Raw genomic sequence first — 25,929 nt, forward strand, 5'->3', positions numbered from 1 at the left:
ACTAAAAATGAAAACTGACTTGTAGTAGTGAAAATACTTTTTAATTAAAATTGCAATCTTCTATTTGTGGGAATTGAGCTTGTTTATCAAAATGTAAATATATTTCAGGATGAGATGTTTGGATTTATGGGAACTAGCAAATGTATGTTTTGGACAAAGTGATTACTGTTCAGAAATATTTTGAAAGCTGATTTACGAAAAGTTCATGCAGAGTTTGGAGGAAAGATTGATGACTTGTATTCCGTGGTACCACATGGAATTTGCCATAGATTATGTTTTATTAATTGCGTGTAGATATTTCACCATGCATGTTGATAAAACTTTCTATGATATTATCACTACTGCTTATTGGAGCCTGTGCATTTAGTTTGGTGTAATCTGATTCCGGTCGAAATTCTAATGTATTTGAGAAGTAGCTCTGCTACACAAGCCTATCGGATATAACTAGTGCTGCAGTATATGATCCATGGTGATATGATTTATGTAAGGCCTTATATATTTACCCTTTTGCTTCCAAACTCAGTCATGCAATATTTCTGAGAATGTACTTGAAAGGGACAGAATGAAAAAAGACGTTTTAGAAATGCTAAATGTTGTTATACTGTAGAGATTTGTGAGTGTGCATTCTACCATTATTATGGCCTCGCAGAGTTATGAGTTTATGTAACTTACACAGCCTCTGATTTCTGAAAATTATTAGGCATGTAAAATTAAATACCAGATATGTAAAATGTATATAATACATGTAGGGAACATTTGCTGAAAAATTTAGTGTTTTGCCACCATCTATTCAAGGTTTTCCTTGGGAGTGTGGAAGAGCAATGGGTGCCTGGAACCAATATTTTGTGAATATTTATTAAATGCTTGTTCAGAACCTGTGAATTTCTAGATCCTTTATCTAAAAAATGTGTTGTGAAAATAGGTTCTGTTTTTTCAAAACTCCATCTGGCGGAGACTCTCTCACTCCCTCAAAGAAGCATGGATTTCTTGTTCACTCCCTTTCAAGCCAGGTATTTGTCACCTATCACTTACAACATTCACATGTGACCAACAGCTGCAGCTCAGAGTGCCAGTATCCCTCCATTTTACCTATTATTCTTAGATTATTGATCTTAGGCCTCAGGCAGTACATCCATTCTTGCATCTAAAGTGCCTCAATATTTAAAGCACACATTTCCTTGACAACATCCACAATGTATTGTTATGTAGAGTATGCTTTAACAAGTAGATTTCATTATCAAATTACTGTGCCAGTTTTTGAATATAAGCATACTTTGTAATAAAGGAAATTACTGCTGTGTAATGACCTCCACAGTATAAAGTTAAGTATGTAGATAATGCTATATTTCCTAACCTCCGGGTGAGCGCAATAGAGCGACTGCTCTCAGTATGATCTGCTACCTGCAAGCATGCAGAGCTGCCACGCGATATGGCCTATCTCCTTTTTAATATAACAATATTAATTTTACAAGATAAACAATCTTTAACTTTGTAGCTATACAATATGGAATAATCTATATATCATCAAAACAGTATCTCAATAATGACAAGAGCTAATGCTCTCTCAACTAACAATTTGCAAAAGTAAAACATTTAAATAGAATCATTCAGAGTTAATACTATTTTCAAACAATAAATTGGAAAAAGGAAAACATTTAAATGTAATCTTCCATCCAGTAAGGCGTGGTTCGTATGCGTTCACTCGATCTACACCTTTTTGTATCAGAAGTAACGTTTGTCCTGAAACATTTCAACCTGAAACATTTTGATCTATTTTGAGCAAACATTTCTTTTTACATACATCTAGATCATTGAAGTTAACCAGGGCAACTGAAGATTTAGTCCACCACTTTCCCCCTATCATACAAAATGCAAACTTGGATACAGCAATAATTCTTTTAGGATTGTTTAATTTCACATGACCTTTCCAGACTAACCAGGGAATGCTAATTCTTACAAAGTTACCTGTTGAAAGTCAGTAAAATGTACTCTATTCAAGAGTTGTACCTGGAAAACATTTCTACTTGTTTCTTCTTTACCAATGTATCAATTTTTGTTTTGCAGGATTCACAGTTATAAGTTAACATATTTCTCTTGACCTGATGTGGTTCTAAGAACTTAATATGTTGTGAATGGCAGATGCAGGATGTAGATTACTGGATAAAGCTAACCATATGCTGTTAACAGTAAGTTTATTTCCTTGCTCAAGACCATTCCCTTGAGGGTGATGAAGACTAGTACGTCTATGTTCAATACCTGTTTCTTTAAGAAATGTAACCATGGTATCCAATGGAAATTGCACCCCATTATCAGTAATCAAAACATTTGGAATACCTTCATGTGAAACAATTTCTTTCAGAATACTAATCACTGTGTGTGTGTTTGGTGCTCTCACAAAAAAAACGTGTATTTTGTATTTATAAAGCGCACCCTCATCCCCAAAGGGATATCCCAGCGTTAAACCGGATCTTAACCTGTTCCTGTTTAGAACCTAAATCGGATACAACCAGCTCTTCAGTTTCTTCCGAAAAGCCGACAAATCTGACATTGCACGTAGGTTCTGAGGAAGATTATTCCAGTAGGTAGCTCCTAAGAAATTAAGAGCGGGCCCCATTTTAGATTTCATAATTCTTCCACACGATATTAAAGCCTGGTTTGCTGCATGAAGATAACGTTTTTTTATGGAAAAAAACTATTCTGTAATATTCCTGGACCTTTATCATAAAGCGCTCTGTGGAAACTGGGAGCCAATGGAGATGGTTGAGACAAGCCAAAGCGGATCTCCTTCTGGAGCAGAGTGAACAAGTACTATGCCATACAGAGATAGAGCGCATTCCTATAGTCCAAACTGCTCATTATCAAGGCTTGAACAATGTTTCTTCTTCATACCACTAGGATGCATCGAAATAATTTCCGAAGGGTGCGTAAAAGGTCAAAACAGATCCTGCATACCCTAGTCACTTGTTCTTGCATCGAAAGAGCATCATCAATTAAGAATCCAAGATTCTTTTCCACTTTTTTAGATTTTGGTGCTGGGCCTAACAACATCGGCCTCAAAGAATAATTCCAAACCTTACTGGCTCCCCCAAACAGCAAGATATGTTTTATCAGCATCAAGTTTTAAACGATGCGTTTGCAGCCATCCTGCTACCTCTGAAAGGCAGTCGACCATGTTCTCCTGCATCTCACTATGCTTATCAATTGAAATAATAAACTGGGTGTCATCAGCATACATCGCAATCTCAAAACCCCTCGTCTTCACAATACTTGCGCAATGTGCCAAGTAAACATTAAACAAAGAAGGGCTCAAGGAAGAGCCTAGTGGCACTCCACAGTGCAAATTTCGAGAGCTGATCTAAAAGTGGGAAGCTGCACAGATTGGGATCTATTACTTAACAAGCATTTGCAATGCAATAGGTCTCGCATTTATGCGAGTATGACCTATTGGCATTGTAAATGCAAATGGCTTTTATTTATGTTTCAAAAACCAAAACATAAATAAAAGGCAATGTCATTTAAAATAAAAATAGCTCAAACTCTCGCAAATGCGAGACCTATTGCATTGCAAATGCTTGTTCTTTATTATGCCGAACCTAAGTAATGCATTCACTTTGGGATACAACTAGATAACCTATTTAACAGACATCTGTTTCACTTGCAATGGCCTACATATTCGCTCTAGCATCAGGTCATTGATTAGGGTCCTTTCTGCAAGTTTCTAGATACTGCAGTTTGAGAGACCTTGCCTGGAACATTTAGGCTCACTAACCTATTAAATCTAGGATAAGCATCGACTCACAGAATAGCTGCTGCCAAGTACAAAAACTAATTTCACAACAGCAACATGAATACAAGCCTACTACCCTGGCAATATGGCCAAAGACCTTAGATGTCGAATTTTCATCAGCTTAGAATTCACCCCTGGTACCTGGGTTTTTATAAATCGCACTAGAGCCATACTGTCTGTTCCTCAGATACACTCATTTACATAAAACCATTTAAGGAAAGCAGTCTCGGCCCTTCTTTTGCTGAATCCCACTGCATCGGGTAGAGAGAGACACCCTCCATTGGCCTGTATGACAAAAACATGATAAGCTTTGTAAATAAAATACACTTAACCCCTTTAGCGCGTCATAGAATGCGGTGCGGACGTTTCAGTGCGCGGTCGGGGCCGCGTCGGCCAACGGACGTGCGCAGCACTACGGAGGTAGTGCTCACGACGGCCGTTGGCCGACACAGGCAACGAACGGGTTAAGCTCGGGTTCTCTATTACTCCTAACATAGCACTCAATCTTGTGAAGAGGATGGAGTAGACAGGTTAAATCAGAGTAGATGGTCAGTCATTTTCCTTGAAATGTTGCACAACCTTTTAGGAAATTCCAAGTAAAGAGTACATTAGGGATCTGAGAAGTTTTCGGAATCTTTTCAAATACCCGTACTCTGTGTTGTTCCAGAACGAGGGCCTTTTGTCTACAGGACACATAGTATAAAAATGCTTAAGCCAGCCAGAAGGAAGAGGCATAGCTTACCCGTTTGGTTAGAACTGCTACTGTCTACACTTCACAGTTGTAGGTTGATCACGCCCACGTTAGCGGGATAAAGTGAGACTTGAGTCATTCATCTACGTTCTTGAATCTTCCAAAGCATCATGTCTTGAGGAAGGCCACAAGGACATGCTTTGTTAAGTATCAATCTCAAGAAAACCATAACAATGCTTCAACCTCTCCGCTGCTGCACTGTTTACAAAACCATCATAAATGTTATCTTAAAGCAATCTGCATAGGTGAAAGGTGTTATTGTATGCTATTTGTGCAGCATGTTATGTAACAATGTCTACGGTCCGAGTACTGTGCTAAAACTTTATGTAGCTACCAGGACCAAGTGTACTCGACAAAGATCAACCCTCACGACTGAACCAGACTAGGTTTTGTGGCCTTCAGCTTAGAACAAGAAGCGCTGACAAAATGGGTAACAGCAGAACACCGTAAGCAAAGATATCTACTGTGTAGGTTGTGCATCAAGAGTAAGCTAGAAACTGGCCACCTGAATAAGTGGAGCAGCCATCATCTTCCATCAAATGCTGAGTTTCTATTTACAAACCCCAGGGAGCTGGAGACAGTTTTCTGCAAATGTAAGCAGGCTGGTATTTCAACGCAATAAATCTCTTTGCTCTTATACATCGATGTTATGCTAAAGATATCAATGGCAAACTCAGTGGCCTCTTGGAGATCAAGGACAAGTATACATCAACCACCACCTGGGATACCCAAACCCTCCAGACACCTGTGCTCTGGCGCCCAGGCCCTCGCATCCATTAAAGTACAGCGGAGATCACTCCTCCTACCTCGTATCCAAGTCTTGGAAAGACCTTCTCCTCCACCTCCACCTCCAAACAGCATCCTTACACATGGAATTCAGAAAGAGACTAAAGACATGGTTCTTCGACTGATAGCAGCAGGATCTCATCACCTGGATACCCTCACGGGTGATTAGCCGTGCCCTACAAGTCCTAATTGACTGATTCTGATTAAAACAGCATGGCCAAGTACCTTTCGTAAAACGTATCAGAATTGCGTTACTATTCACAGCTATGAGCTGTAGATAGCAATAAATACTGGAATGCTCTTTGTCCTCAAAGGGCGAAAGGAATAAGTCCCATCTCTCCAGGTGTGCAAGAATGACTTTGAGAATTATCACGCTGTAAATTGCACTCAAGAGTGATCGCTATACCCTGACCATCTGGATGGGAAGTGGCAGTGACTAATACCACTTTAGAACACCTCTTTATTCCATCTACTCCGAGTGTGGCACTTATATCACAGTTCACTGCATTTAACTGGAGACAGTGGTTTTACTTAACAATACTCCCAGAGTTCTCAATCTAAGGATGCATCGCTAACAGAAACATAAAAAAAAAATCATAAAATGAGACATCTAGGAATGGAGCTGGTCCTGAAACATCACAGACCTGCAAACGAACGCTCTCCAGTGCCTGTTGAGAGGTACCAAATGCAATACATTTCCTTCTGATGTACTCCCGCAAACTCTAGTAACCCCAGGGCATCAGAATTTCAAAGCAAGAGCTGACAAAACAATCTTTCTGCATACTTCCTGATATTTGCTTAACTTCTTAAAGCCCAGAACGACGAACATGTGGCCAACGGCTGGTTGGCAGGCACAGGCAGAGCTGCTCTGCGTTCACGGTCTTGCAAACACTTCTCTTCACCAGCTTCGTGTTATTCAGAAATAGTGAATTACGTCCTCACGCGATTGTGTGTTCAAACACCATGACAACCGTGACACACATCCTGCCATCTTTCTGGATGCGAGTGGGCGGCGGCTGCTGCAGTTGTGAGGCGGCCTGCTTGAAAGCAATGCTGGTGGGGGCTGGGCAGAGGCTGAGCCCAGAGGTCGTGAAGCAACCCGGCCTGCAGACACAGGTGCCTGTGCACGAGCGGAGAGGACTCTGCCTCCCACCCAGCTTGGAACTTCTCCTCTAGTCCCTTTCCAACAAGGGACCGGGGAGACAGGTGAGGGGAGACAAGTGGAAAAGCATCCCCAGTGCACTGTTTTGCTGAAGGACAAACCTTTAGAGCAGCGGCTCGTCGGTGCCACCGGACTGCACAGCAGCAGAAGGACCTGAGTTATCAGGGAAAGGCTGAAAACAATTCCTCTGTACTTCACGAGACCAGAGTACACGGACTTACCCTGTGTTTTGTAATACACAAGGAAACAAAACCTTGCCGGACTCTTTAGACCCCGGGTCTCATGCATAAAAGGACTACTGGACACTGCCCTCCAGTAATAGGGATTAAATACTGCTTGCAGCAGAAAGGGGGGAAACAGAAGCCTCGGCCGCTGCAACTATCCAAACAGGCGCGCAGGAAGGCAGGATGTCCACGCTGGAGCACTCACCTGCCCCGGCGCGTCCTGCGTGTCTGAACTCTGCAGATCTAATCTCGTCTCTGAACTCTACCTTCACAACTCATGGGAAACCGTCAGCTGCGCCGAAATCCCACCGCCTGCAGCTTCATACGGTGAGCACACTGAGTGCCAAGGAAGGGCTATGAAAAGGGCCTTTGGGCCCGACAGAGAGGCTCAGTTACAAGCCTAACTCCTTCAGCGGAAGGTGGAACGGAGCGGGAGGCTTTCTAGATTTGTTAATGTTCTTTGAAAGGAACCTACTGACTCGAGGGAAAACTGCCTTTCCCTAAAGCGGAATTTCATTTGCAGTTTTATGGCTACATGGGAAAGATAAAAGGGATATGATAAACATACGAACCTTTACAGAGCCAGCCTAAAAAAACGACAGAGGAGCGGGGGCTAGGGAGCGCGGCAGCGAAGTGAAAGCGCGCTGCGGCACGTGCTGGCCACCGAGGGGAATGGGCGGAGCAAAGGCAGTACATGCGCCCGCCTTTGCCCAATTGCGTGCTGGCTTTAAAAAAAAAAAAGCACGCGAAAGTCAATGGCAGACGCGGAAAGCAGAACCACACGCACGAGCGTGTGAGCAGCTTTCAGAACCCCATACAAAAGGGCTCTCGCTGCGTGAGCAGTGCTGCGCACTGCAACGCAGTTGTGAGCCCTAAAAATTAATAGAACCACTGCAATGTTGTAGAGTACAAACCAATTGTATCCACTTAAAACTATAATCTTCATCCAATTGGATCAACTTCAATCAACTTAGGTCTATAATCAATTAGAATTAGAGCATTTCTTTTTTAATAAGTAATTGTGATTTTTCACAATCTTTCAAAACTCTACAAGCAAAAGCAACTGTATGATCAAAGAGTTTACATATCTGGGTAAATACAGCTCCTAAACCTTTGTTTCTGGCATCCACTATGACACATTCTGGGAGACCTTGGACATGTGGTTGTAATACAGATGCTTGTAACAAATCAGATTAGATGCACATAAAAGCCTCCTTTTGTTGAAAATCCAATTTTCTTAAGTATCTTAGAAATAGGTTCAGCTACAGATTAAAGATTTTGAAGAAATTTAACAAATAATTCACATAAACCAATGAAAGATATTACCTGCTCTCTATTACTTGGTTCTGGAGCCTCTTCAATGGCCTTGTCCAAACCAGGTTTTAGACTAATTTCATTTGCACTAACTATGCGCCCTAAGTACTTTAGTTGGTTTTGATCAAAACAACATTTTCCCTGTCTTAAATGTAAACCTCTGACTTGTAAGTTTTTCAGAAACTTCACCCAATCTGTGAATATGTTAATAAGGATTCTTAACACATCAACTTGAAAAATTAGAACTCCTTCCTTATTTTCCAAAATCTCATCCAGTACACTCTGAAAAACAAGCGACAGGTGCCATTCCAAAAGACATCCTTCTGTCCTGGACCATTTGTTGTAACAAAATCTGTATGATACTTAGACGAATCAAAAAGAGCAATTTGATGGTAAGCAGATCTTCAATCCAATTTGCTAAATATTTTCACACTATTCATCTTTACTATCAATTCTTCGCAGGGGGTGAGTAGCAATCCAAATATTTTTGTTTAGTGACCTCAGGTCAATACAAATGCATCATTTGTTATTTTTCTTTTTGACTATTGCAATAGGCAAAAGCCAAGTAGAGCTATCAATGTATTCAATAATTCCCTGTATTTGCAATTTTTTAAGGCCCTGGATAAATCATCCCTAATGCTTAAAGGGACACTTCTCCATTTATGCTTAACTGGTATAGCATCTTAAGTTTAATGTTCAAATCAAGATCTTGTAAAAATCTAAAACTATCCCCAAATAACATATCCTACTTCTTAATCAATTGTTGAATCTGAGAATGATAATCATTATCATTGTTACGATGCGCAGGATGAACACAAAATAGAGTCTGACATACAGCCTATTTTGTGCGGTTTCAAAACTTCATGCAATAGTTCAAGAAAAGATATGTCCTTTTTCCTGTTGTCAGGTAAAAAACAATATCTAATATAGGTTGATGAGCCCAGTCTAAAATGTTCTTTCCCCTGAATGTAACCTAGATTTTGCCAGTGACGCATGTGTTTTGGGCAACTAGTTGTAGAACAAAATAGCAAATTAGATCAATTTCTGAACCTTGAAAAGATTCAGTCCTGATATCAGGATCTTCAAGTAGTTAATTTTTCAAACTTTTCTCAAACGTATCATGTGTAATGATTCCTTGGCTCTAGAATCCATCCCCAACTTAGCTATTTTCCCTCCACACAAATATGTCGGCAGTGGGATTCTCACAAAATGTAAGATCTGTTGAATTCATATTCAGCACAATTTTTGAAAAACGTGTCGGAAGACTCCTCTATTTCATTCACTTGAAGTTTCCTTTTTATGCACACTTTGGCAAAATGACCCAAAGTGCCATTTTGATTAAAATGTTTCTTAAACGCCGGTCACTGTCAGAAATTAGCTGCATAACGAGGAGATCCTCAGTGAAAATGTTCACAAAATCTGTTGTCTGAAGTATTAACAGCTTTTGACTTCGATTTAAAACATAAACTCTGCAGCTTGCCTTTTATATTCAAAACAGATTTTCCAGCATTTGTCCTTAAATTTTCCACTTCTGCCTGTGAAGAACCAGCGTCAATCTCTTCAGAAAGAGCCAATCTGTTGAAATAAAGTAATTTCTCTTGGATGGCCTTCTAATGACTTCTGAGCTGTTTAGTAAAAGAACAAACTGTCTGACAACTACTTATTTTGTATCAAATCTCTGCTCTAATCTTTGTTCAGCTTCTTGAAATTAATTCAGCTCTTCTCCTTCAGTGGAGTACACACAGGTAAGTGTTCAAATATATGTTGACTTTTTCTACCTAGACAGTGCTCTAATAAATTTTTTTTCCTTTCTGCCCTAAATTGTTGTTCATCAATAGCTCCCAAGATAGACATTAAATGACGTGTACCAGTCCTTACATTCAATAATTAGTTTACCAGGCACACCCAAGAAAGGAAGAGGAGCCTGCATCTCTTGCATTTTCAATAAAGATAGAAATCCCAAAGAGAATAGTAAAATTAACAAGAAATGGTGTCAAAAAGACATAAACAGGATGGCAAGATAGTAAAAATCTGTTGCACAGTAACGAGATGCACTTGGAAGAATTTCCAATTAGGTGTTCATATCACAGTTTGATTCCATATCTAATTTGTAATTCACAAAACCGCTCTCATGGATGTGCAGTTAACTGATGTTCATTTTAAGTGAAAATTTTGAGATCGTGTCTGTAATAATAAATATGTTTTATATTGGAGTGCACATCACCACTCTACTCCAACCCTTAGGAAATAAGATAAAAGTACAGTACCTTGAAACAGCAAAATGGGGAAATTATATTGACCATTACTCTCATTGTGTGACCTTTGGGCTTTTTTGTCAGAAGAAGGAGACAAGAAATACTCTTCAAGCAACCAAAGAAAATGGGCGGAGCTACAGGCAGGAGAGTTGCATCGTGGGAACAATCTCTGAGGTTGACCAGATAGTTACCAATTATGCTGTGTAATGACCGCCACAGGATACAGGTAAGTTTGTAGATAGTGCTTTATTTCTTGAAAACTTCCTTAGGGAGAGTGCAATAGCGCAAATGCTCTCAATCTGAACTGCATAGCCTCTGCCCAAATGAAGTAATGGCAGAGACTCGAATGCTCTTGTTTAAAACCCAAGTTTGCCCACAGCCGGGAGCCCGATTGCGTGAACAGCTCGCGACCTGCAAAGCGTGCAGAGCTGCCATGTACTTTCAATTACCGTTCAAATTAGTATTTAAATTCCATCCCAGTTTAGTTTGTTACTGACGTAGTTTGTTCTAAAATCCAGTATTTACTGCAACCTTTGACAATATCCTCTAGCAAGAACTGCTAGTTCTGGCAAGCTCCCCGACCCACGAATGTTGGCATGTCTAATTTGGATCTAGTTTAGATCTATGTTGCAGCCCACTGTGCTTTATAAACCACTGGACGTTTCACTACCCTATGGTTATTGGAGAAGAACCAACCCTCCCCAAAGTTGCCTCTATATGAATTTCTAATCAATGTTTTTAGACAACGAACCAAAAAGTCCTCTGGAGAAACAATACCATAGACAAGAGAAAGACATTACATTCGTAGCATCATTTCTAGATGTGAACCACTTCCACCCTCCTTTTATGTTACTGTCAAAGCTAGGGCCAAGGCCCCCCCACCTCCCCAAACCATATATTCCTGGCTACGAACCTGAGAGCAAGGTGAAGGCAACACTGCTGCTTCACCCCCAATGGAGTCTGTGTCCCCTGCACAAAGACTACACTGCCAAAAGATCAATTATACCATTAAAAATCATTACTTGATGATAATTAAAACCAAAGTAACATTAGAGCCAACTCCGTTGTTAAATATAGTCCGGTGTATATACATAACTTACTTTCAAATAATTCCCTGCTTTACGCGGCAGTGCATGGTATCGATTTGGGACAGGGTGGTATAACGGCGTCCTGAATTGTGCACATTTGTATAGGTACATTTGATGCTTATAACAGCGTTTTATGGATTGACTGAGCCTGCTCTCTACTCCGTGCTCCGCACCCCATGCGGACACCTGCTACCAACTATGCCCAAGGACACAGAGAAACCTTAAAGCTTGCAACATGTCACCGAAAGCTGTAATAGTTGAATGCCTAGGCACCCTTGAAAAAGAAAGTGCAAGTACCCTGGCATGGCTTCGCCTTTCGTGGGTCATGATCTCCCCAGATTATGGTAATGACTAATGTTGCATTCTGCACATCTGCATTTGTACTGTGAATGTATAATATATATTTGTATATAGGAGGTTTATCCCTTTGGATCTAATACACACAGTGTTCACAACCATGTCTTGCGTAGGTAGTTAATCAGGCCTGTTTTATTTCCTTGCATTTTGATACTTGTACTCTTTAAATTGCATTGCAGGCTTTAGGGATATTCAACTGGACTTCAGGTTCAAAGTGTGCCTGCCATGACTAGAGCTTGCTCCTTGAACTGTACTAAGAAGACATATATATATATATCTCCAAATGAAAAATGGTGTCTCCGGTCGCCCTTGCAAGCGGGTCGGGGGTCAGGGCGGCAGCCGCCGCTCCTTACAATCGAACAAGATTTCTTACCAAATTCTTGGTAAAAGAATGAGCCACACCAGTTTATTTGGGCAAACGATAACGCAAATTTTCCTGTAACTGGCCAATAAAACAGTTATCCGATTTAGATTTTGCAGGGTGAGGGCCCAAAAAAGGGGGATCAAAAATGGTATCTCCATTTTAACTTCAATAGGATTCTTTACATTTACATTGGCTGCATGAAAATATCCCAAATTTGGCTCGAAAGTAGAACTTAGAAAAATCACATTTTCTCACATGTGCTGTTGTATACTGTCATAGCCCATTCAGAGGACATAGAGCATACAGGAGCTACTGAACTTCAACTGTGGTAGTTGAGGTCATTTGATACTGGTGTCTTGGCCCCATTCGGGACAAAACTGGTCTTGGGTTGCTTGTGTTCCAGTTCAGTGAGGACCAGGCTTGGCCGTTCAGGCTGGACTGTTCCTATTGGAACAGGATTAAGACTGATTTGCATATGACTGGGTCTGATCTGGGCTGGCATGGTGGGCCAAAGAACAATGGGTTGGAATGCTACCCCAAGTTATTACCGGTGGTTAAACAAATTGCAAGAATTCCTCCCATCATCTATTGTGTGTTTTGGCTAACACCCTAGGTGGCCAAGTATATGCCAAGGCATGGGTTCTTTGCTCACTGTGCCACTGAAACCAAGCTGCACCCAACTGAGGAGCCCCAATCAGGGCGAAACCGGTCTTGCAATCAATCAGTCAGCATTTGTATAGCACAACACTGTCACCTCTAGGGGTATCTGGGCTCTGAGGGTGCTGTGTCTCAGTCGAAACGCCAGGTCTTGAGTTTCTTTCTGAAGTCCGCCATGGAGGGTGCTATTTTGAGGTGGAGAGGTAGGTAATTCCAGGTCTTTTCAGGATATAGGAGAAGGAGCGGCCTCCGCTCCAGCGTGTGCGTGTGCGAGAGCAAGTGAGTCAGAGCACAGGTGTCTTGTGAGCAGGTGGAATTTCAGTCGATGATTGATGTAGGATAGTCCTTGATCGTGTAGAGCTCTGTATGCGGCATGAGAATCTTGAACAGGCATCTCTTATGGATGGGGAGCCAGTGGAAGTGTCTGAGGTGAGAGGGGTTGCTGGTTTGTTTGGGGAAGTCCAGAATGAGTCTGGCTGCAGTGTTCTGTATGGTCTGGAGTCTTTTGAGGAGCTGGGTGGAAATTCCAATATAGAGAGTGTTGGCATATTCTCAGCGACTGGTGACGAGGGTCTGCATGGGTGTCTTTCTGGTGTTGATTGGGATCAATCTGAAGATTCTGCGTTGCATGCGAAGGGTGTGGAAGCAGGAGAAGGAGACTGCGTTGACTTGTCACTTCATGGTCAGTTGGCTGTCGAGGATAATACCGAGGTTGCGTGCATGGTTTGTCAATGTGGGTGTTGGTCCAAGTTCTGCTGGCCAGCAGCTGTGGTCCCCCAGTGTGGAGGAGTTCTTTCTGAAGATCATAACTTCTATTTTGTCGGAGTTGAGTTTGAGGCAGCTGTGGGTCATCCATTTGGCTACGTTGGTCATGGTATTGCAGAAGTTGGTTTTGGTGTTGGAGGGGTCCTCAGAGAGTTAGAGGATTAGGTGAGTGCCATCAGTGTAGGAGATTATGTTCGGTCCATGGCATCCGATGATGTCTGGGATGGGATGGGGGTCATGTAGATGTTGAACAGGGTGAGGCTGAGGGATGATCCTTGGGGTGCGCTGCATATGATGTCCATGGGTATGGAGGTAAAAGGAGGAAGACGGATGCTCTGTGTGCATCCTGAAAGGAAAGAAGAAATCCACTTGAGGGCATTGTGTTGTATGCTGATGTTGTGGAGTCTTTCGATGAGGGTGTGGTGGGAGACGGTGTCGAACGCAGCAGAGAGGCAGAGGAGGATTAGGGCCACAGTGTCTCCATGGTCTTTGGTTGCTTGTGTTTCGGTTCAGAGAGGACTTGGCATTTCGAGCCGGACTATTCCTATTGGAGCAGGATCAAGACTGATTTGCATATGGATGGGTCTGATCTGAAGTGGCAATGTGGGCAAAATGTTAGCAAAAAATAGATAGGTTTTGTGACCGCTATTTGCATAATATTTTAGATTTCTTTATATATTGAGTTAATAAAGCACATTGTTAACTCTGACCTCACACATTTTGTAACGAAATGCCTCTCTTTGCATGATCACCCCCAAACCGTTGGACTGATGCTGCTGGTTTTTCGACTCGGAGTGCATTGATGCCTGCTAACCAGCCCGCAGTGGCAGTCTAATAACCAGTTACAATGTCTATGTTGAATTGGCTATTCCCAATTGGCATACGTTCACTTACTTGGAAGTCCCTAGTTAATGGTCCCATGGGTACCCAGGGCCTATAAGTTGAAGTGTCCACCCAGGGCTGCAGCACTGGTTGTGCCACCCTGAGTGTGATAAGCTATGAAAATGTCTCCCAGTCTGCTACTGCAGCCTGGAAGAGTAGTTTTAAACTGCTAGCTCGACTACCATGTAAACCAATGGCAAAGCTTAAAGTTCCCTTAATGATATATGTAAGTTTCCCCTATTTACAGCCTATTGAGCCTGAAGGCAAGGAGAGGTATATTCTTAAGTAGGACATATGTTTTTATATGTCCTAACAGTAAAAACTCTAAACTGTTGTTTTTACAGTTGATAACCAGATAGCCCCATTGGCTAGTACAAAGTTACACACTGGCCCTTTAGCTGTGCTAACTTCTGAATGAGACTATCGAAATGGGTACTTCAAGTTATCAAATTCATCGTGGTTTTAAACCCGACTTGATGCTCAAGTCGAATTTAGGATTTAGATCTATTTTATTGATTTTATATAGAAAAAGCGATACACAACAACCCACCTACATCCAGTGGCCAGTGGTGATCTCAATAGTGGGCAGTAAGCATGCATCGCAGAAAAGTAGGAAAGAATGGAAAGAGTGAAAAAGTGGCGATAGAGGGATTTAAGACAAAATGAAGAGGCATACGGGTTTGCACCAGGTGTCAAGGGCTTCCGATGGGGGCGCAAGTGTTCTAGCACTCTGCAGACGCAGCTGTGGAGGTTAAGTGCAGTATCCGTAAGTACCGGGGACAAGACAGCTCACAGACCTCATCACACAGGTATTGAAGGCAAGTTTGCCACATCTTTTCAAAGCAGGGGAGTTGAAATGTAGCAAGTGCGGTTAACTTTTCCATCCCCAGTATATCCCATAATTTATGTAGCCATTCGAAATGTGTTGGCACAGCATCTGTACCCCATTTTGCATGTAGACTCTGTTTAGCCGCTCCCAGTGCTAGGATGATTGCTCTGCCTCTATTAGACCGCAGCGGGTAGGTGAGAAAGTTGGGGGAGACCCAAGAGAATATAACTCGGGTATCTAGGTATATCTGTCACAAACAAAACGTTTACCACATCCAAGACCCCTGCCCAGAAAGATTTCAATTTAGGGCATTGCTATAAGAGGTGGGTAAGAGTACCCTGGTGTCCACAATGAGGCCAGCAATATCGTCCGCCAGTAGGGTCCCAAGTGGCAATCCTGGCCTTGATGAGGTAGCAATAATAGGCGATCTTCAGGAGCATTTCTTTACTAGTTGTGTTAAAAGCGGAGGTTTGTGCACGATGTAAAATATCACTCCACTCTCTATCTGTGAAAGAGCATGCACATTCTTCCTCCCCTCTAGAACACGCAGATGATTTTGGGGGACTCAGATGTGTCATCAAAATAGCATAGAGGTCAGAAAATAGTTTCTTATCTGTGGAACGGGGGAGAATTAACTTCTCAAAAGCTGTAAGTACCCTACTAGCATGTGGTTGAATCCAAGGTTGAGTTACCCAATGTGCTACTGTCAGAAATTTGTGCTGTGCCAGGGAGGTCATATGTCTGCAACCTAGGGAAGTCCATAAGCCCATCAGCATCAAACGGGTCCCCCCACTCATTTGCAATTCGCTTCCTGCCATGTCTCAAATGCTGAGCCCGCGGCAGCTGGTGGGAAGTCTGGGTTGCCTATCAGTGGTGTCTGTTGGGAGATTGATGTAGAAAGACCATGTCACAATTGCACCTTGTTCCAAACCCTAACTGTGGATCTCACCACCGGGGAGATATAAACATTGGCTGGCCTGTGCGGTTTTGGTAGCCAGGGTACCTTCCAGATATGGATGGCCATGATTGCCTGGTCTATAAAACACCACCCAAGTCGAATTTAATGTCACAACTAAGCAAAGGCAACTTTTAGAAAGTTGCCACTCTGATGCCTAGTTTTTTCAGTGGCCACTCGCAGTTGCTGGCCACCAGACAGCATTCTGTCCTCCAGGGGAGTCGTGTGAATGACTCCCCAGCCCTAGGAGAATAGAGGTCTGTTATAGAGGGAGGTGTTACCTCCCCTTCGCAGGAAGCCACAGAGGTTGTTGGCTCAAAAGGCAAGCTTCAATGGAGAAGCTGAATTTGATAGGCAAATGGTAACCACAATCTAGAGCAGTTGACCCATTGTTCAGTTTGACAGGGTGGCTGTGGGAACAGAGAGGGGAAACCAGTTGCCAAACCAGTGTTTCAGAGGGTGTGTAGTCCACAGGTAGCCACACCTCTAGGGTGGGCTTCCAAGCTGCTCACAGCTAAGGAAGGGTTCAGACATATTGAGAGTGGGCAAAATAGTGCCCTCTGGGCATGGCTAGCTGGAAGTCATCATAGGGTGGGAGGGATCCTGGTAGTCCATTGGATAGTGATGTCATCAAAACCCAGGGCACCTTCTGTACATAAATATGGCACCCATGGCATCATGAACCTCAGATCACATATGGACTGGACTGAAGGAGGACTGCCCTGCTGACCCCTGGACCTGGCAAGACAGGTTGCACCATCCTCTGGACTGCACCTGCTGTGTCTTTGGCTACTGAAGAGAGGACTGTGCCTGTGGTGCCTGGCTCATGGCACAACAGGCGCATTCAACACACTCCAAAGCTCCAGACAGAAAAAGTGAACTCCAAGAGTGAGTCGACCTGTTACTGCATCAGGGTCATCAAAACTAAAGTATCCCTTCCTGGCTAGTTAGTAACCACTTCTGAATCGCCGCTGACCGTATACGTGCAACCAAGAAGACAATCCCTCAGCACTCAAAAGTTGTACCATTGTATGCTGAACCCAGTAGAGTCACCAGATTGTGGTTTGGTCACCCAAGAAGGACACTAGCCTGCGTTAAAGGAGACCTCTGGACCTGCTGTGTCCAGAGACCGGTAGCCCAGCTGTCGCTGAACTCCTATTGGCTCAAAGAGGATTTTGAGGGACCCTGACAGTTGTGACCAAAGATGCCCACCTTTACCGTGGACCCAGGAAGGCCCCCACCAACCCCCTCTTTGTCAACCGCAAAGGACCAAGAATATCTTTCAGCGTCCTGTGTCTTGAGCATCAGGCCCACTTCAATGAAGTCTATGGCGGTCTTTGTGTAAATTGTGGAACTGGACTAGCGGCTGCTTTAAGTGACCAAGGGCCTCATGTAGGTAAATAAATTTTACCGGTTCTTAAATACCGAGCCGTACCGAATCGGTAAATTAGAATCGGTAAGTTATATGTAGGTAAAAATTCGGTAACAGTTACCGATTCGGTAACATTCGGTAAATACGAATCGGAATTCACCGATTCGGTAAATACCGAGGTGATAATTACCGAATCGGAAAATACCGAGGTGGTATCTACCGAATCGGAAAATACCGAGGTGGTATCTACCGAATCGGAAAATACCGAATCGGTATGTACGGATTCGGTAAATAACATCACATGACTTGACAAAACAGCTAATCCTGTGCAACGACAGCCCACCCAACCAGGAACTGCCCACACCCAGGCAGGTGTACACAATTAGCCGAAGTGGCCACACCCAGGCAGGTGTACATAATTAGCCGACCCTGGAGAGGCTTGGAGTGCAGAGGAGAGGCAGGGAGCAGTTGCATGTGCGAGCGGGAAACGAACAGCATGTCCAGCCAGAGAACACAGAAAGACGGAGGGGAAAGGAGGAGGAAGCTCAAATTCAGCCCCAAGGAACTCCAGGTGCTGGTGGAGGAGGTGGTGAAGCAGCACCAGAAGCTGTTTGGGAGGCAATCCCTGCAAGTGCCTGAGGCCGAAAAGCGCAACATATGGCTGGCCATCCAGGCGCAGGTCAATGCTGTGGGAGTGACCCACAGGGACATTGAGGTCCTCAAAAAGCGCTGGTATGACCTGAGGATTGTGGCCAAGAGGAAGATGGGCGACATCCAGAAGGAGGCCAGCCAGACCGGAGGTGGAACCAACAGGGCACCTGCCCTCACCGAACTGGAGGAGCTGGTGGCGGCCACAATCGAGCAAGAGAGCGTCGTGGGTCTTGGGGACGCCGACAGCTCTGCCAGAGCCGCAACACACCAAGGTAAGACGAAAGCACAGCAATGTAGCCTCCCCTACCCCTATCCCACATCCCCCATTGTGAAACGAGAATCACACGTGTCAGTGCAGACAGGCAATGCATTCCGGGAGATGTAGTCAGGGCAACACTAACCATGACGTAATGTTACAGGGCAACAAGGCATGTCACGCACTCGAGGCACAAGGAGACAGAGGACAGATTGGAATGTGAAATGATTTATTGTGACGCTTGCAATGCAGCCCTTCGGGGACACTGAGCCAATGTTGTTTTTCTGTCCACAGATGTGACATCATGCAGTACAGGGCATGCTGCAGGGGAGACGGCACACCGGCCACAAAAATCACCTCTAGCCAGCACGAGTTCAGACCAGGGAGCAGGCCCACTGGCAGCCGCACCACCAACACAGCCAGCCTCGCCGCACACAGAGCCAGCATCACCTCACCGAGAGCCAGCATCACCACAACCACAGCCAGCATCGCCACTCATGTTCGAATCACCGGCCACATCTCCGCTTGCAGGTGTGAGAATGAGGAGGCGTCCAGCAGCCAGGCTACGAGCCTTCGACACCTCGTCAGACGACAGCATGGGCCCAGAAGACCGCACCGGGCCCCAGGAAGGGAGCCATCCCACTGTGCCCCACACCTCACAGGCAGCACAGACGGGAGCAAGAGGGCGCCGCAGGTCGCGTGTCCAGAGTCCACCAGCACCCACTGACGGCCATGGTGTCTTCTTGGGGCTCGAGGGCCAAATGTTGAAGCAACAGCGCCTGCAATCAAAGGCAGTTATGTCAGTCCAGAGGCACATGCGGGTGATGAAGACAAGCTTAGTCAACATGGACACAAACATTGGCGGCATGGCTGCGGGCATTCGGGACATGTCCCAGTCAATCCAGCAGTTGTGCAGCAAATTAGATGCTGACATCGAAGCACGGCGCCGGGAACGCCAGAGAAGGGACACTACCAGCAGGGCACTCAACCGTCTGGCAACTGCGACTTCCCTACTTTGCCGGCGCTCTGTGACGATGCAGGAGGGCCTAACACAGTGCTGCAGCGACCTGTCTCGGGGGATGGTGCAGGTGACAAGTGCACTAGGGGTGCTATTGACTAGTCAGGCGTCGACAACTGCTGCAGGGGATGCTGCGGAGAGCATCGACACCAGCAGCAGCATCACACCCCCCGTCCCCGAAGCACGCAGGAGCAGCAGGCGGCTTGGGGTTGGCTCTAGTGAGGATGCACAGGCCGTGCAATCCACCACTGCAGCGCGTATGCGCAAACATTGATGTGGCCCTGCTTAGCCACTTCCCATTGGGTGACGTAACCCTGGACATACTCCTTGTATAGATGGTATATTGCCAGATTGGCCTGTTCATGTGTTCATGGCGTGGTGCCACATTAAACTACGTCATGACTTCTCACAACTCGCTGTGTCCCCTCACTTACTCAGAAATAGTTGCATGTGATCTCTGCCCGTCTCTCTCTCCCATCGATTGCAGTTGGCACTCTAGCTGCGCTGCCCTCTGGCTGGCCTGACTCATCCTCGTTGTCCTCAAAATATGTTAGTTCCACATCTGTACCTTTTTTCGTGGCAAGGTTGTGCAGCATTGCACAAGTGGCAATAATCTTGCAGCAGGTGATGGGTTTGTACTGGCGTGCGCCTCCGCTCTTGTGGAGGCAGCGGAACCTGCTCTTCAGTAGTCCAAACGTGCGCTCCACCACATTGCGTGTTGTTTTGTGGGCCACGTTGTATCGTCTCTCACTCTGGGTTGCTGGGTGTAGGTAGGGAGTGAGGATGAATGAACGGCATGCATATGCACTGTCGCCTGGATGAGTAAAAGGGAACCATCAGTTACATGCCTCTATACACTCTGATTTGCAGGTTTCAAGGGGCGTCACTGTTACTTACCCAGCAGGTATCCCTCTCCGAATTCGCCGGCACTCAGTCGTGTGTAGATCCCACTATTCTGGAAGATGTAAGAGTCGTGGGTGCTCCCAGGAAACTTTGCAACAATATCTGTGATGATGTTCCCTGCATCACAGATCACCTGCACATTGATGGAGTGGGTGGACTTCCTGTTCCTGTAGATGTGCTCTGTATCAGCTGGTGGACAGATTGGGATGTGTGTACCATCAATACAGCCGATGACATGGGGGAACTGTGCCATGTGATAAAAGTCTGTTTTTGTTTTCTGCAGTGCAGCCTGTGTGTTTGGGAAGCTTATGTAGTGGTGCATTCTCTGCATCATGGCATCCAGGAACTTCCTGAAGAAACGGGACAGGCAACTCTGGGATACACCACCCACCGCAGCTATCACCACCTGATAACTGCCGGATGCCAGTAGATGTAGGCTGCAGAGCACCTGCACATGTGGTGGTATGGCGTGCGCCCTTCTTGTTGGCTGGTCCAGGAGTGGGTGCAGGTCCCTTATCAGGTCCATGATGGTTTCGGGGTGTAGCCTGTACCTCTCATGTATCTCTGCATCAGTCAGCTGTAATAGTGTGATGCGCTGTCTGTAGATTTGTTCCTCCCGTCGCCACACCCTCAGTCCTGCTGCCAGTAGACGTAGGCGCCTTGCAATGACGTACATGGCGGCCATGTTGTCCACGCTGTTGCATTTTGGGATTGCTTATGTGCATTGTTGATGGTTACCACCTGCTTTCAATCCGTGTTAATTACCGACTCTTATTTACCGATTTTCCTGGATTTCTTAATTACCGACTGCTCCTACATGTCATTTTAAATTTTTACCACTTCATATTTACCACTTCATATTTACCGATTCGTTAATTATGTATTCGGTAAATATGAATCGGTATTTTAGAATTCGGTAACTATGAATCGGTATTTACCGCCTCATATTTACCGAAAAGTGGTTTTTGGACTCCTACATCTCACTTGTCTGAATACCGGTCGGTAACGGCATATTTACCGAAAATCGGCCGTTACCGACCGGTATTTCGCTACCTACATGAGGCCCCAAGTAACTGTCCAAATATTACTTATTGACCTCCCAGTCCTTCTCCCTATTGGAATTGGCCACCCAGTCTGGCCCAGAGTTTCAAAACGCAAATCTTCAAATCTTTCCAACTTAATGTTTATCCATGTTTGCACTTTGGACTAAAAAGCTGAGATGTACATTTTGCTTAAAAATCTATATCTCTGGAATCATGTAGTGGATTTTGCTCATCTTTGGTGTCTAAAAATTCATTTATAAAATCTATTTTTATAAATTAGTGTCAGATTTGTTTCGTATTGTGTGACTTTCTTGTTCTGTTTGGTACTTCTAAATGCTTTACTCTAGTTACTTTGTATAAGCCTTACTGCTCGAAGCCACAGCTACCCAGGATTGAGCAAGAGGTTTTACAAATGAGCCTGATGGGACCCAAGATGGTTTTGTGAGTGTACTACACAGCGAGGTGTCACATCCACACCGCAATACTCACACATTTCATTTGGTTATACAGTTATGAATAATGTAGATTAGTTTACTTTATCCAGCCAATGTGAATTAAAAGATTATTGCACTTCTGAGCTGTAAAAGAAATATAATTAACTTATTCCTATGGCATAAGTGGCACCTGCTCCTTCTGATTTGGCCACCATACCTCACTTTTCTTCCTTTCAGTAATCTTAAAGTTTTATTCAGCAAGACAGAGCTTTGGCCTTGCTATTGTCAGTGTACTGGTCAAGTATTGCATAGTTTTCAGTAATAATTTAGGTCAAGGATGGGAATTTCCAATACATCTATTGATTTAAATGTTATGCCAGCAGTAACTCTGCTCGACCTTTGACTGCGCTCATGGATGGTAAATACAAATCGATATATTATCGTCATTGCTCTCATAATATAGTACTAGAGATTCCGCACTCAGGAGTACCTTTGACCATGGCGTCCTACACTGGGCATTGGACAGTGTTTGATGGGTGATATTCACACAGTGGGCTCCATGCGAGGGCTTCTATTTGCTTTTTAACTGTTAATTTCGTTTATAGGGGTGCTTAATATTTAATGATACTGGCAGTAGTGACTGTACCTATCTCTATGCTGCTCCAATGCTGAAGTCACAGGGTTGAACCACGAGACACAGCCATGACACTCCCACTGAAAACATACAGTTGATTGGCAAAGAATGAATAAGGAGCTAAAGCTAAAACAAAGGAATTTAAGGTTTCCTCCTCTGTTAAATTCACTGTCAATAAATAACAAATGGTTAATGGTATGGTCATTCAATGTTCTGTAATAATAATGATGCTTCTGTTCTTCCAAGAGCCTTGGCACAAAAAGTAGGCTCTAGGATGGGTTTGATGTCCAGGGTATCACCACCATGTCTAGGGTTATTCTATGGAATTTGGGGCCAGATGTACGAAGTATTTTTGCGGTCACAAACAGCCGGATTTGCAGAATTGGGCCATTTGTATCCGCAAAAATGCCTTTTAGTACAAATACTAAACTGAGATTCTTGAGAATTATTTGCAGTTTGGGTTTGCGAATCAGTATTTGGAAGGGGTGTGTTTAAGGTGTTGCTTCCAAATGCAAATTCTTAGTAGTATGTATTAATGTCTTGCGACTGAATTACGAGCGTGAAACATTAATATTTTCCAACTTCTTGAAAGGAGGTAGTAACCATTTGCAAATGAAAAAGAGCCCTTCCCCTTTGAGAATGTTGAAGAAAAAAATAATAATTTAATAGCAGGCAGTGGTCCCACGGACCTGTGCCTGCTCATAAAAAAAGATGGCAAACCTTTCATTTGTTATTATTTTTAATTCATTAACAAACAAAAAAAAATCTTTTTTTAAGAGCAGTATCAGACTTGGTGACCTGCTGACCCCAAAAGTCCTTTGATGGCTATCATTCCTAATGGGTAGCAACCTGTGACCTGCCTCAATAATATGCATGAGGTAATGCAATTTGCGACCGACTAGAAATTGCTAAATATAAACAAAAAGTTTCATGCATTAGGAATAGCAATTTCCTAATTGCGATTCACAGAAAATTTACATTTCGAAATAGCTCTCCCCACTGTTAGTACAACTGGCCCTTCATTCTGTATGAGAAGTGTAGAGTAGCCATGCATTTTCATTCTTTTCTTATCACTGTAGGATCCCTCTCAGGAGAACGCCTTGCTAGCGGTTAGGAATTATTATTTAGAGCCTGGAGTTGCAGCACCCACTGTTAGATTTACTGTTGGGGATGGTTGACAGCCAAGCCTTCTCCATTGTATCTCTAAATGGACACTAAGTTTGTGCTCCATGGTTGAGGGTGAGGTTGAGGTTGATTATTATGATAATAATAAGAGTATTTTTCTAGAGTGCATTGATACTTACAAGGTGTTCTGGTGTTAAGTGGAAATTCAAGCAAAATGAGAGAATCCAAGAATGGTCAAAAGAAAATAACCATGTTTTAAAAAGATAGTCGCTTAAGTTGTCACTGGAGTGTCAGAAGAGGCTGATTCCAAAGTTAAGAAGCCAGATTAGAAAAAGCATGGCCCCCAACTGTAGATTTGCTAAACTAAGGAATCCGTAGGTAATTATCTGCACTAGAATTTGGACTCATCAGATATATTGAGAGTAATATGTAATTGTAGATCAAGAAATCCTTTTTTAAAGAAACACATTCTAGGCAAAACAAGCTAACTTAAACATTGATTGCTTACAAATGGGAAGCAACCACTGATTGTGCAGGTACTCGGAGAGAAGTATCCTGCATGGAATACCCAGAATAGGCCTGGCAGCAGGTTCTGGACTAGAGCTGGGAAGTCAGGTGTGCAGAAGGTCTACGTATAGCGAATTACTATAGTACGTGCTGGCCAGGATTATAGATTGTACAACTGTTTTTTAGTAGTCAGGAGGAAGTAAATGAATGATTTACCAGAGCATTTGAATGTAAAAAAAGTAGTTGCCACATACTTTGTGGACCTCAGTGGAGAAAGATAAGGTTTGATCAAAATACTATTTTTTGGCAGAGGCACCTGGAGTAGGAAAGGAGGAAAACATGGAAGTTGCGAAGGATCAGATCTTTAGTTTTGTTCCTATTAAGTTTCAAAGCATTTATTTCCATCCAGCATACCACCTCCTTGAGGCGGTCATGAAAATTGGATTGAGCAAAGCTCACTTTGAAGGAGCATGATCAGACTATCATCAGCATAGGCAATGAGTGATTGACCATAAGAATGGAAGAGGTGAGCTAAGGGAGCAAAATATGTATATTAAAACAGTATGAGATAAGAGACCATGCCTGTATGACACCACAGGGAAGAGATCTGAGGTTGAACCGATATGTGGGAAGGCTTGTGCATAGTCAGTAATGAAAGCGCAGGGCCATGCTAAAACTTCCACAAACGCCATTCTTCCATAGATGGAGGCTGCAGAGAGAAACAATCAATTTATTGAGGCAATTTCATCCTCATCTAGCAGCATTCTAAACTTATGGACCACCAAGAGAAGGCTATATCAGTACTGTAAACAGGCCTTAATCCAGAATGAATGGAGTTGCACAATCATTGGTGAGCTCGAGAGAGGAGGGATTTATGTGTTTCGGCAAGTATCCAAGACAAAATCAGAAAAGTATGCAAGAGAGGTAGAGAAATTAGACGGATCGAAAGTAGTTATGATCTTTTCTGTTTTCCAAGCTATATTTTCAGACAGATGTTATTAAGTTATGGTGACTGGTAAATCATTTATCTCTTGTTTTATTGATAAAACAAAATTATTGCATCAAAAACTGAACTCGTCACATCATGTACATATTCATACCACTGAGGAACTGAGATCTAGGTTGGATGATGGGGGAGGGCCGCATTGATATTATTAGATCTATTGGTGGCCTTCAATACCGTGAACCACACTATTTTAATCAACAGACTCTCAGAACTGGGTATTAGAGGACCGGCCCTTAAACTGTTGACCCCCTTCCTCTCTGATAGAGTCCAATCAGTGGAAGCGGGGGCCTTTGCTTCAGAACAGTTCTCACTCCCGTGCTGGATGCCGCAGGGCTCGACACACAGCCCTGCGTTGTTCAATCTGTATGTCTCCCCTCTGGCCAAGATCATCAGGCATTATGGGTTCTCAGTGGTCTCGTACGCTGATGACACCCAATTGGTGGTGTCAGTTTCCAGCAATATGGAAGAGACAGCAGATAGTTTCAAGCTTTGTATGTCTCGGGTACATCAATGGATGAGTCTGAACTGCCTGAAACTTAATGGCGGGAAGACAGAGGTCCTTTTATTGGGCGCTGACACTTCTTTCTGGAGACCCAGATGGTGGCCAACGTGTCTAGGAGACACCCTCACGCCAGTAAATAAGGCCAAAAATGTAGGCATTGTTTTCGATGACAATTGACCTTCAAATATCAGATCACCTCCCTGTGTCCCTCCATGTTCTTCATCCTGAAGATAAGAATAATCCACCCCTTCGTTCCACCGGAGTCAGTAAAAATTCTGGTGACAGCACTGGCATTGCCCAAA

The 25,929-nt window shown here is 43.7% G+C and overlaps 1 long non-coding RNA gene across 1 annotated transcript; it reads left to right on the forward strand.

The window, feature by feature from the left end:
• Positions 1 to 2,064: 2,064 nt before the first annotated feature.
• Positions 2,065 to 19,884, forward strand: LOC146797719 (uncharacterized). Its single transcript, XR_014968518.1, has 3 exons — positions 2,065 to 2,186; positions 10,364 to 10,505; positions 18,750 to 19,884. It is a non-coding gene; the product is annotated as an uncharacterized LOC146797719 (long non-coding RNA).
• The last annotated feature ends 6,045 nt before the right edge of the window (positions 19,885 to 25,929 follow it).

Source organism: Triturus cristatus, chromosome 9 (assembly GCF_964204655.1).
Source record: "Triturus cristatus chromosome 9, aTriCri1.1, whole genome shotgun sequence".
In the NCBI taxonomy this organism is placed as follows: domain Eukaryota; kingdom Metazoa; phylum Chordata; class Amphibia; order Caudata; family Salamandridae; genus Triturus; species Triturus cristatus.